The sequence below is a fragment of the Dermacentor albipictus genome, chromosome 6, assembly GCF_038994185.2.
Source record: "Dermacentor albipictus isolate Rhodes 1998 colony chromosome 6, USDA_Dalb.pri_finalv2, whole genome shotgun sequence".
Taxonomy (NCBI): Eukaryota; Metazoa; Arthropoda; class Arachnida; order Ixodida; family Ixodidae; genus Dermacentor; species Dermacentor albipictus.
In genome coordinates, this window is record NC_091826.1 from 102,029,973 (window position 1) to 102,041,807 (window position 11,835).

Sequence of the window (11,835 nt, forward strand, 5' to 3'; positions counted from 1 at the left end):
ACGCGTGGTACCGACGCTTCGTTCCAACGTTTCGCTTGCTGTTTTCGTCGTTATTTCGTCAATTTTGGCATGATTCGTCAGTCCATTTATCGCTCCGTATGTTGCACGTAATGAGGTCGTCTTCAGCGTGCGCCGTTGTCCTGTTGACATTTTGCTCACCTTAATATGTTTGTGCGTATGCCGTGTGCTTAATCGGATTCAACGTGCACGGCCACTATTCGATCTGAAGCGAGGCTCGCACGACGAACTAGAGCACGGACAGAGGTAGATACGTATCTCCCTAGTTTGGCGCAAGCGCATTAGTGTGTGTGTTTGTGTTGCATGACGAGCCCAGTAAGCTAATAAGAAAGATTCACTGATGAAGTTTTTAGTTATCTATTTTGGTTATTTAGTTATTAGAAGTCGAAGGTAGCAACGAATGTCTGCTTGGCAGAAATATTGAAACTGGGGCCACTTTCGAAAGAACTGTTCTTATAGTATGCTAAAAGATACGAGCAATAAAACAGCGCTAAACGACAGGACGAGTGAAGGGACACAGACAACAGCGCTGACTAACAACCAAAGTGTCTTTATTCTTTCAGTCAGCATATATATGCTCCGCCGCTATCTGAAACCACAGAAACAACAGAATTGGGCATGCGCAGGGGGATTGCAATTAACGTGATAGGAATGCAATCTCCTTCGGAAGGAGAGAAATAGATGGAAGGCTTACACATGCTTCGCCGCTAACGTGAATGCGGAAAGCTTCGGAGATAAGGCGTGCGCGGTCATCGCGGTATTTTGACAGGTAGGTCACATCTTCGAAAGAAGGCTTGCAGCCGCATTCATTGCAATGCAGTGACAACTGACTATCTTTTGCTCGTTTTTGAAATTTGTTTGAGTGCTCGCGCATGCCGTCATTGATGCACCGTCCCGTTTGGCCGATATAAAAACGCTTGCATGAAAGGGGAATGTTATAAACCACACAGTCACAAGATTCCCCTTTCATGCAAGCGTTTTTGCACCGTCCCGTTTGGCCGATATATCAATGACCGCATGCGTGCGATCAGTGTGAACTTTAAAAGCAAGGCGTGCTATCTTCCCTGTCCTTCGTCGCGTTCGTCGTCAACTTTGTTTCCGTTCGAATCCCACACATATCATTCAATTTGTGAAATGGTACATTCAGATTCCTTTCAATCTTTCATAACGAATTCGGGTTTCGAGGTCTGCCTGACGAATTCAGCTCCTAGCTTCTTGTGTATGCGGAGTCAGCTTGGATTAAAGCTGTGCGGCAGCAGAAAAGTCGATGTTTCTCGATTGAAATTCGGCAGGCACGGCTTCTGAATCACTAATTTACGATAACTGAACCCGTCATCGATTTCTGGTTTCTACTAGAGGAGCATATGTGACGAGCTACTGAACAGGACGTGACAAGTTGTGCGACGAGCTACTATAGAGACACTGAAGAGTGGACAGGGCTGCCTTACATTATACCCCTATGCATTTGTCCTTTGCTTAAGTTAGCTTTGCAACGTTTAGAGACAGGAAGAAGAAAAGGGAAGGCAGGAATGATGAACGTCCAGCGTGCTACTATGAGGTCGCAGGTATGAGGCAAAGGTACGAGAACTTAGCTTAAAGCGATATTGAAGATATGACAAACTTGTATTTTGTGATTTGTATCACGGTTGTATATTTCGCGCCTTTTCAGAATCTGTATATTGTGAGGGTGTGTAGGTGTGTATATAGCGCCGCCTGTGAACATAGCGCACGAAGTCATTGTCAGAGGGATCTTACTTCGGGACCAGTTTATAGAGACAAGATGTCGCGAAGGCGAAATCAGCAAGATCAAAGTCACTGAAAAATTTGCCCTGGTCTTAAGATGTGTGCAACTGCTTTCTCTGCTGTTGCAAGTTTGCTGCAGCTTGTACGATGTCTCTAAAGAGGTAAAGTCAACTTAAATAAAGTGCGTGTTTGCACTCAGCAGGACGCGTGTGTTCGGGCCAAACTTTAAAAGCAAGGCGTGCTGTCTTCCCTTTGTCATGTCCGCGTTTTCATTTTTTTAAACGAATTTAAATATTTACACGTTGGTAGCACGAAGTTCCATATAAAAGTTACTAGAGGAAGCTCTATAGCGCAGGTGTGTCTATTATTTAGCTATCATAAGAATGATGGAATTAGTACATCGATTTGCCCAAACTTCGTCCTTGTGGCTTCAGACGGCTTTGTAAGCTTGCAGACCGATCATTTAAGACGAAACACTGCTTTATAAACGTAACGATTCGCAGTGATTATGTGCATGCATGCACGGGAAGTCTCGCCGTTTCCTTCCACGTTTGAGAAGACAGGAACTGCTTCGAAATTCAGGCCGATGGAGGCAGTAGTGCGTAACAAAACGAAGCCAAAGGAACGTCCGAAGTGACGAGCACGAATAGCAGACAAATCTTCGCGCCGTGACACCATTTCCCGCGGTATATACTGCTCAACGATCTGAGCGCGAGAGTTATATGAAGAGTATAGGCTTGGGCTGGTTGGTAAAGCATAGTTACACTAGAAGCATAGCGCGCAGAGGACGATCCACAAAGACTAGACAGGACAAGCGCAAAGAACGATCCACAAAGGCTAGACAGGACAAGCGCTTGTCCTGTCTATAGTCTTTGTGGATCGTCCTTTGCGCGCTATGCTTCGAGAGTTTTATCCCTGGTAGTTTTGAGCAGGAAACTCCATACGCAGGCGACGCGTACTGCCCATCGCGCAGAACTGTACGATCCGACTTGCACCACGGCCGACAGACATCTCCCCCCTCTCTATTCACTCCGTCTTCCTCCTGACGCGAAGCCTAATCTGCACTTCGCGTCTCCAAATATCGGTTCCCGCACGAGCGCGCACATTTTCCCGACGCGAACGCGAGCCGGTTGTTTTTCTTTTCGATGCCTTCTGCTTTATTTTTTGTCCTCTTCGTTCGTGTGGCACGTGGAAGCGGTTGAACACTTCTGCACGCGCCGGAGTTCGCTGGCCTACAGCAGACGACGGACAGGGGATAATAAGGTGGAGGGAAAGGGGGTTCATTATTTGTGCGCCAAAATATTGCAATGGTGAGACTTAAAGGGACACTAAAGCGAAACAATAAATCAGTTTAGACTAATGAAGCGCTGATTGAGAACCCTGCAGGCAGTCATTTCAAAAAAATAATTTGATTATTACATGAGAAAATGAAGGTCCAAGTATCAGTATTTGAATTTCGCGCCGAAACCCCAGCGCCATTACGTCAGCGTGACGTCAGGAATTCCAAAGTTTGTTTTCGCATTTGGGCCGCGTTTGCTGAGTAAAGATTCCCGAAACTTGCCATGTTTATTATTCGGTTCGCTTAGAACAAAACGTAGTCAATCTGTACCGCTATATATAATTAGTAGGCCTTAGAAGAGGCCATCAAAATCCAAGACGTCACAGCCACCAGGTGCGGGAACTTAAGTAGGCGTCGCCACCTGTATTTCGTTCTTGCGCTTTTTCTGTCTTACCAAACGTTTTATTGTTGTAAGAGTGGTGTTTTTGATGTTGTAGAAAGGTAATTTACTGATGCAGAAGAAATCATTTTTCACTTTAGTCTCCCTTTGAATTCAGTTTTGCTTTCTGGGTGAAAATGCACATTACTTCGATTAAAACTGCCGTGACGAAGGTAGGTATATATGCTTCTCGAATATATCCGCTCCTCTGCGTATCTTTTTCATGGACCGCCTCGTTGTGTTACCGACGGCTAAATGTTCGGCCGAAATTAATACCATTTGTGCCAAGTTCAGGCTTCTCACTTTAGATGCTGTGCGCAGCACAGAGGCATATTTTTTGCGCCCGTCAAAGTGCAAAAATAACCTAAATAAATATGAGGGAAACCCGCACCACCAAGGTATAGCAGTTATAAGCCAATCAAAATTAAATAGATTAAACAAACGACTCTCCCTTGATTTGCAATTACCACTGTCCTGCGCTAACCGAATCCAACTAGCGCTTGCAAATTTCTTAATTTCATCACCCCCCCCCCCCCCCCTAGTCTTCTGCCGTTCTCGATTACGCCTCCCTTCCCTTCTCTTAGTTTTATAAGATGTTACGTGTTAGGGACAGTTCTATGAAAAATAATTTCTGGTTTTCGTTCGTGACCTTATTCCTGCAGAGAGAAAAAAATTCCTCAGAACGCTATAATTTGCATATTTTTACCTGGTGTTAAGACTTAAAGAATATAAAAGCATTTTGTGAAACTGTTTTCCAATGAAAGCAATATGTTCAGACAACGCAAGAACAACGCAAATTTTGAGGCAATGCGCGAAACGGTTGATTTTTGATAAACTTTGATTCTGATAAACTGATAAGCCCTTACGCTCGCAAAAGAATAGTTTCTCAGCTCATTGTGTTTTGGGAATATACTGCGCAAATGATACGAATATGCGTTTCTTCTTTTTTTATTTTTAAAGAGAAATGGATATTTTTCGAGCACCGCGGCTATGACAGTTGGCGCGGAAAGACCCAATTCTCAATGGCGCAAGAAAGGCCGCGTAACAGAACTCGGATGCATGCGCTCGTTCAAACTGCGCGCCCCTAGTACCGGAACTCGAAGTGTGAATTTACTCAACGAGTGAGCCAGATTCCGGACATAGCGCAATCGAAAAAATAGGGCCGACCCCGCAGGTAGTGAAGCCTCAACAACGAACCACTTGGCACACTAATGCACCCGAGAAGACATTCTCTCATTCTCTCTCTTCGATGCCAATTCCGCTGTTGACGTGCCGCGACCTCTATTTTATTGCGATAGCAATTATACGGACACCCCAGGCGCGTTTCTGCCGTCGGCATCGCCGTTAGGTTCCGTATAAGTCCAAGGCCGATATTTAGGGTGCCTCGATGTCCTCCTCGCCCGATGCTCAGCGGCGGGCGAGGAGGAGACCGATAACACCGCCCCCGCTGGCGCGCACTACGCTGTATGTGCGAGTGAAAGCTTGAGAGGGAAGTCGACGATCGTAAAGCCCCTTAAACTTCGTAGAGTAGCGACACTCTCCTCCTCCGCCTTCACTCCTCCTCGTTTCTCCTCTCTTTCACGCTCCCTCCTCGACAGTGGCGCCGCCTACACTGCTCGAGCGCAGAAACGGCGCCAACATGCGCTCCTCGCCACTCCGTAGACGCTTGTCGAGCAAAAATGGCGCTGATGCACGGCGTGAGGGCCCACGTGATATTAGGCCAATAGCGACGCGGCGTCGGCCTCGGCCAGAGCGCGCGAGGAGGAGGCGGCATTCTTCAAAGCGTGGCACTACTTTACGATGTTTAAGGGGTTTTAGACGATCGCGGCTCGCTCTCTCCCGCGCGAAAGGAACGGACGCGGAGGGGAAGCGCGCCGCGGTGGCCGAGGTTCTACTCGGGCTGCAAGTGCGCATGTGGCGGCTGCGCGCGGCCTTATCTTGAGAGTGATCCGCGTAAGGGCAGAGTCTAGGTGCGTCGGGGGCTCGTAGCTTTGTGCGTGCTGTGTGTTTGAGACACTTTGCGTTGAAGCGATAGACAGCACGAAGGTCACTTCGCGCGCTGATGCTGATCCGCTTCCTCACGCCAGAGTTGTGACAGCGAGTGTCCGCGGTCATCGAGTGTGACGTGTTCATGTTTGCTCGCGCGCTGACACCCGGCTTGTTAATTTAGTCAGCAAGCGAATGTTAACAAGTTGATACGGCCGACAAAAATACTATGCCTACTTCGTATGGCCGTCTGTTAATTTGCTATCGCAATTAATGCTTCGCCTTTCCGGCGAAGCTGCGACGTTTTTATTTCCTTTTTTTCTGTTACGTTCTCGCACGAACAGGCCCGTGTCACATCGACAAGTTCCCAATAAACGTGCGAGAAGGTTGCGGTAAGCGCTACGGCTCTACGCTTTATATGGCGAAACATAGTATACTTATAGCGTTGCAGGCCCACCACTTGACCGAAGATTACTGTACTTTTACGTTACCGGCCAGTACCATACTCATTGGTTAAAATCAGTGTAAAAAGATATTTTATAGGCGCTTGCACGATTTTCTCCCCACCCGCCGTGGTTGCTCAGTGGCTATGGTGTTAGGGTGCTGAGCACGAGGTCGCGGGATCGAATCCCGGCCATGGGGGCGAAATGCGAAAACACCCGTGTACTTACGTTTAGGTGCACGTTAAAGAACACCAGGTGGTCGAAATTTCCGCAGTCCCCCACTACGGCGTGCCTCATAATCAGAAAGTGGTTTTGGCACGTAAAACCCCATAATTTTTTTTAAATTTTCTCCCCGTATTACGACGTGGCTGCACATTCTGCACCATAGAGCCGTGGCGATGCACCGCGCGATTGCAGCACAGTGCAAGTGCCAGTTCGGGAAGTTCAAGCGCAGTGCCTGCAGCAGCGCTGCACCTTTCTTTCGGAAACGAACAGAAAAGTGCGAACCATGGATTTCTGCTCGGCGCATTTCGCGCGTCTGGCCACGTTGAGCCCTGGGGTATGCCGCTGTCGCCGCATATCGTTCTGTATGCTGCACTCCCTGAGCTGTAGAAAGTGCAGCTAAATAAATCGAATCGAACAACAGAGAGAGCAAATGATAAATTAAAGGTAGGGAGGTTAACCAGGACTGAGCCCAGTTGGCTACACCTACACTGGGGAAAGGGAAATGGGGACGGAAAGATTAAAAGAAAAAGTCTACTGGGGATATCGTTTGGTCACTCAGTCCGGTTCACAGACGCTGACTCAATCCGGTAGCTTTCAAATATCGCAGCAGCGCTTTTGTGGCCTCTTGTAGCTGCAATATGCGAGGCCACGGTCCCAAGATCTTGTTCAAGGGGAACGGCTTTCTATCTAGCTGATTGAGAGTTGTGCATGGGTCATTGCTCTCAGGAAAGTATAGCCGCATACAAGCGGCTCTGCCTCGCATTCTGTGGCAGTTAATTCACGTCGCTCTATATTTCGCGTATACATTTGGCGTGGTTCTGATCCGGCCCGCGAGCCAAAATTATTCGCTGCTGCTCGCTGAGGTTTTCTGGAGAGACGTCATGCGCGCACGTGCACCCGGCAACACGCTGACGGCGCATCACGTGTAAAAAGCGTCGCTTAGCTTTCGCAAACTTTGCTTAGCTGAGCAAAAAAAAAGAAAACTCGGCTTGGCTTGCATACGACCACAGCTGCTGGATTGGAAAGCACGAAAGCACGCCGCTATCATTGTAGAAATCACTCGACAGTTACGGCAGCATGAACCGCACCATTATCTGTCCGCTCGACGAGGAAAGTAATAATTTATTATTTACGGCTAGAGCCGCACTCGTCTGCTTCTCGCCTGTGCCGGCGTACATGCAGTCGCCGTTCACCTGTCGCAGTTTCCATGCAAACGCACAGGACTGCATAATGACGGGTGGAAAAATTATGGTAAACAGCGTTCCACGACCTTCTCCGCGTTACCATTGCAGGACTATAGTCACTATATACACGATAACTTTCCTCCTGCATTAAAAAATGAATGAAGAAAAGGCCGAATAAAAAACATGTTTACAATAAAAATGGGGAGTTTTAAAAAACCACGATCTGGGGCCGAATTCGCGAAGCGATTCTTTCGTAGTTGCTATATCACATTGGCCGGTCGCCAACGTTAATCGTTCCGGCCGCGGCAGCCGCCTTTCGATGGAGGTGAAATGCGAAAACGCCTGTGTGCTTACAGTTAGGTGCGCGTAAAGAAAAAAAAGAAACAAGCCATTCCACGCTTGTTAAAGTTAGCGAATTGCACCACATCGGTGTTTCTCATACTGTCCCAGCGTCGCTTCGGAACGTTAAGCGTCATGACTCGGATGCCATGATGCCACGACTGCAAGAGCTCGGTCCGGATGTAATTTCCCAGTGCTGCTGCAGCCAGAGTTCATGAACTCGAGACTCAGTAATGTTGACGGCGCGGACGCGTTACCGTCACTTTGATTTTCTTGTTGTTTTTTTTTTCGTTTGGGCGAAGGGGAATCATGACAGCTGGCCATTCCAGACTCTGTTTTTGGGTCAGGGTGCCGGACTAGAAAGAAAGAGGCGTAAGGGCGCGCGGAGTTTTAGAGGGCGACGAACTTCCACCGGCCGTTATCGGCTCGTCGCTTGTTATTTACGTGGCACGTCACAAAAGGCAAGCTAGCACTTGCGATAAAGGAGTCTTGATCGCTCAAATGAACCGCATGCCGTCCAGCGCGTCTAGCTGATGCACGCAACTTCTCAGTATACGCTGGGAAGAGACACCTGGCGCGGGTAATCCCCGTTATATACAGGGCGTTTCGCTTAACCTGAGCCAAACCTTAAGCATATGCGAATGCTACGTACCTGGACAGAACCAAAGGTAATGTTCTTTGTCGTCGCTTGCGGAGATACTCAGATTATATTCCTTTTTTTGCACTCGGCCTAATTACACAATTAATCTTAATTAAGCAACTTCTCAATCATAATTATGTGGAAAGTGTCTATGAGGTAATCGTAGGGCAACATGAGAAACTCCCGATGCAGCTTTCTGTTGGTCAATACGTGCTACATGAAAGTGTTTATCCGAGCGCCAAAGAAGACCGCGAATACACGCAAAGTGCCTCGAGGGGCCAGTCGCGCGGCAATTTTGTTTGCTGAATGTCGTTTTGCAAATACTGAGTGTTGTTACTTCGCGTATAACCTCCTTCCGTGCACCCCGCCAAAGGACGCTTCACATAAACACTGTGACGTCATTAATTGCGCATATGGCGGAGGCGGGTAACAAGGCTCTCTTTGTCCGCTCTCTCGCTCTTCGGTATACGGTATAGCGAACTAGAAGCCTTCTAGTTCACTGCAGTACAGGTCTGTTGGGCCTGCAAGCACGTATTGCGGATGAAACTGGCAGTGGTCTCGTGCTACAATTCGAAATACCACGAAGTAAGCGAACCGCCGCTACCACACACTTACAGCGGCTTCTACTCTCTAGGCGCTGTTGGCATAGCAAGACAAGACGGGCTTGGCGCGCAGCGGGAATCGACGCAGCTTAAAGGAAAAAAAAAAATCTGTTTCCACGCGTTGTGGGAATCGATGTGAGTCTTTCTGTGCTGTTTGCGTTCGTTGATGGTATTTGGCTGCGATGTTGACGGCATCACATCCACAAATACACGGTAAAATGTTACCTTGCCTGCGCCACTTGTGTTTGTCCACGAGGTACACGAGAACACGGAGCGACGCGTCATTCATTCGCCCTTTCCTTGACTGAAGACAGCCTGCATGAGCGGTGTTTTCAGACGAGGCATTATCCTTCTCCCGTGTTCCTGTTAGGTGAACGGTGGGGGCGGGATCCGGTGTGTGCTCATTCCCTGCCTCCTCTCTTTCTCTACTCCCTCTCTAACATTCTCCCTATACCTCCTCCTTGGGCTGTCGCTGCTGTTGCCCGTGATCACGGAGGCAAGCGCGACAGCTCGTGCAGTGCTTTTGCGGGGGAGGGGTCCATAATTACGGCGTCCAGAAAGCATCGTTACCCCCCTCTATACCCAAACGTCGTTCACGTCTCCCATCTTGTCTCCCGCACCCCTGCCGCGAGCTCTAAACCACCCCCACGACGAGGTGTGCGAGGCAGCAGCAGCAGCAGTTGAAAAGTAGAAGGAAGAGGCAAAGAATGCTTCGATTTAAAACTCTGCCACCTCTGCGGCGTCAACACCGCGTAGCTGGTGCGTGTTCCACGACGCGCCAGAACGGAGAAAGCGCGCTGGCTTGCTGCAGGTCTTATCAGCTATGCTTTCGCTCGCAGTTTTAGAGCGATAGCTCTACTACTCCAGGTACAAACCCAGAAAACGCCTTGTTCCGTAAATCTGACCTTCAAGCTGAGCCAAGGTCAAACTAAGCCTGCCACTACTGGGTTGGCTGCTGCGTACGCCGCTTGGGCGCCCGTATCTTGAAAGCGATCTGCGACGCCTACAAAGTGCGCCGCGTGCTTCGTATGCGCTGTGCTTTCGACGCTTTGTTAGCGTTGAAGCGAGAATTCGCTCGCTGCTGCTGCCCCGCCGAGCAGCGTCTGTGTGTCGTCTTGTGGGGCAGTGTTGTAGATGCGGTAGTTGCTGACGGCGTCGAGCAGCCGTCTCTGTCCTTTCCCAAAGCAAGCAAAACCGTGCTGTCGCTCGACAAACTTGGTTGAACCGCATTCAACCGCGGCATTATTTTATTTATTTCTGCTTTGACGCCGCCGCAGTTCAGCACAGCGTAAATGGAACGTCCGCTCGTACTCCCCCCCCCCCCCCCAAAAAAAAGGAAAATATGAACAAATGCAGACAATGATGGCGAAAATGCAGTAATGTTTCCGCATGCGTTCAGCGAATCGGCGCTGTACTTTCGGGTAGTTTTATGTTTCGTACACTGCAAACACTTCAGTTCACTGTTTTCCTTGCGACTTTATTGCTGAATCTAGCGTTTGCCGTAGTTTTTTCGGGCTTTGAATGCAGCGCTGACTATCACTGCTGCATGAACACTTTGCTTTTCATATTTCGGTAGGAGTTAAATAACTGGAAGCGCGTGCTTCAACGGGCTTGTCCCTTAATTTCCAGTATTGATTGCGTTTATTGTATGAAGCAACTGACAAAATACATTCAGTCATCGATCGGGCAGGCGTCGTTAATTGAAAATTTTCATTTATACATTAGCATAAATTAAATGGCCTGTCATTCGTATCTTTTGGAATGGGCAGCCATTTTCCAGAGATTCAGTAACGAACCCAACGTTCGAGTTATCTGACCTTCGAGCCATCTCTGCTCACGGAAGCGCAACGTCGAGTATGCGTGTGCAATTTTTAGCGACAGAGTGAGCAAACAGAAAGAGCTGGCGATGCAGTAGGCGGTCGACGTTGCTTCATCACGTAAGTGGGAGACGAGTGACGGTGGGTCTTGTACTCAAGAAAGGAAATAATATATCTCAAAGCTCGGGTGTTTGCGCAGTGTTCATATTTGTGCACAATGCCACATAATTAAACTACTTCACTTTACGTGTTATCGTAAGAAGCCGACAAACACTGGCACCAAGGACAACATAGGGAAAATTACTTGTGCTACTTTCCCTCTGTTGTCCTTGGTGTCAGTGGTTGTTAATGGGTTTCTTATGATACGGCAAATAAAAATCGGGCACCTTGGTTAACCCCCTTTGTTCTCGTTTTTCACTTTATGTGGTGTTTCGTACCACGCTGCCGTAAGGATTCCCTATTCTATTTGCAGTTAAAAAAAATATAAGGCACGCAAAAATTCTTCCTTTTCGCAACAGAAACCTCCCTGCAGCACCGTGTTTAGTGAATGCAAATCTTTTACAAAAAAAAGTTATGTACGACGCCGCGACTGATCTGTAGGATAATACTTTCGAGATGGCGACAAAAAACTTAGGCCAGCTATAGTTAACAGAACACGGTGCCTTTTTTGTATTACGCCAAGTACACGGACCAAATAAAGCGAGCGCTCGTCTCGTGATCCAGTGCGTGCGTATACCCCAGATTATGTAGCCAAAACTGATAGCTGAAATTCATCGCGCCACACTTCTGCGGCTAATCGCCCTTTTCCAGACACAAAAGTTCGAATAGCTTGTACGGAGGGCTCGCTTCAATTTCCGAATTACGATGAGCCCGCTGAAACGAAAACATCAAAAGTTAATTAGTGTTTTTTTGTTGCTAATCATCGACTAAATACCTCGTGGCAATCGTCACCCCGTGGTCGCAAACATTGACGGCACGTGTCCGAAGGAACCGTCATTTTACTTGCAAGATGACTATCTTTAAATATTACTTCGGCTTCGTAGAAACGCCGGGCACACGCGTATATACGTATGTGACGTCTACAAGTGTAAGCTTAGTCAGCGACGCCGCGCGCCATCAG

General features: G+C 48.1%; 1 protein-coding gene across 6 annotated transcripts in view; it reads left to right on the forward strand.

Moving 5' to 3' along the window:
* The window catches only part of Tdh (L-threonine dehydrogenase), an 88,405-nt gene that overhangs the window by 23,408 nt on the left and 53,162 nt on the right, over positions 1-11,835 (forward strand). The window lies entirely within an intron of this gene.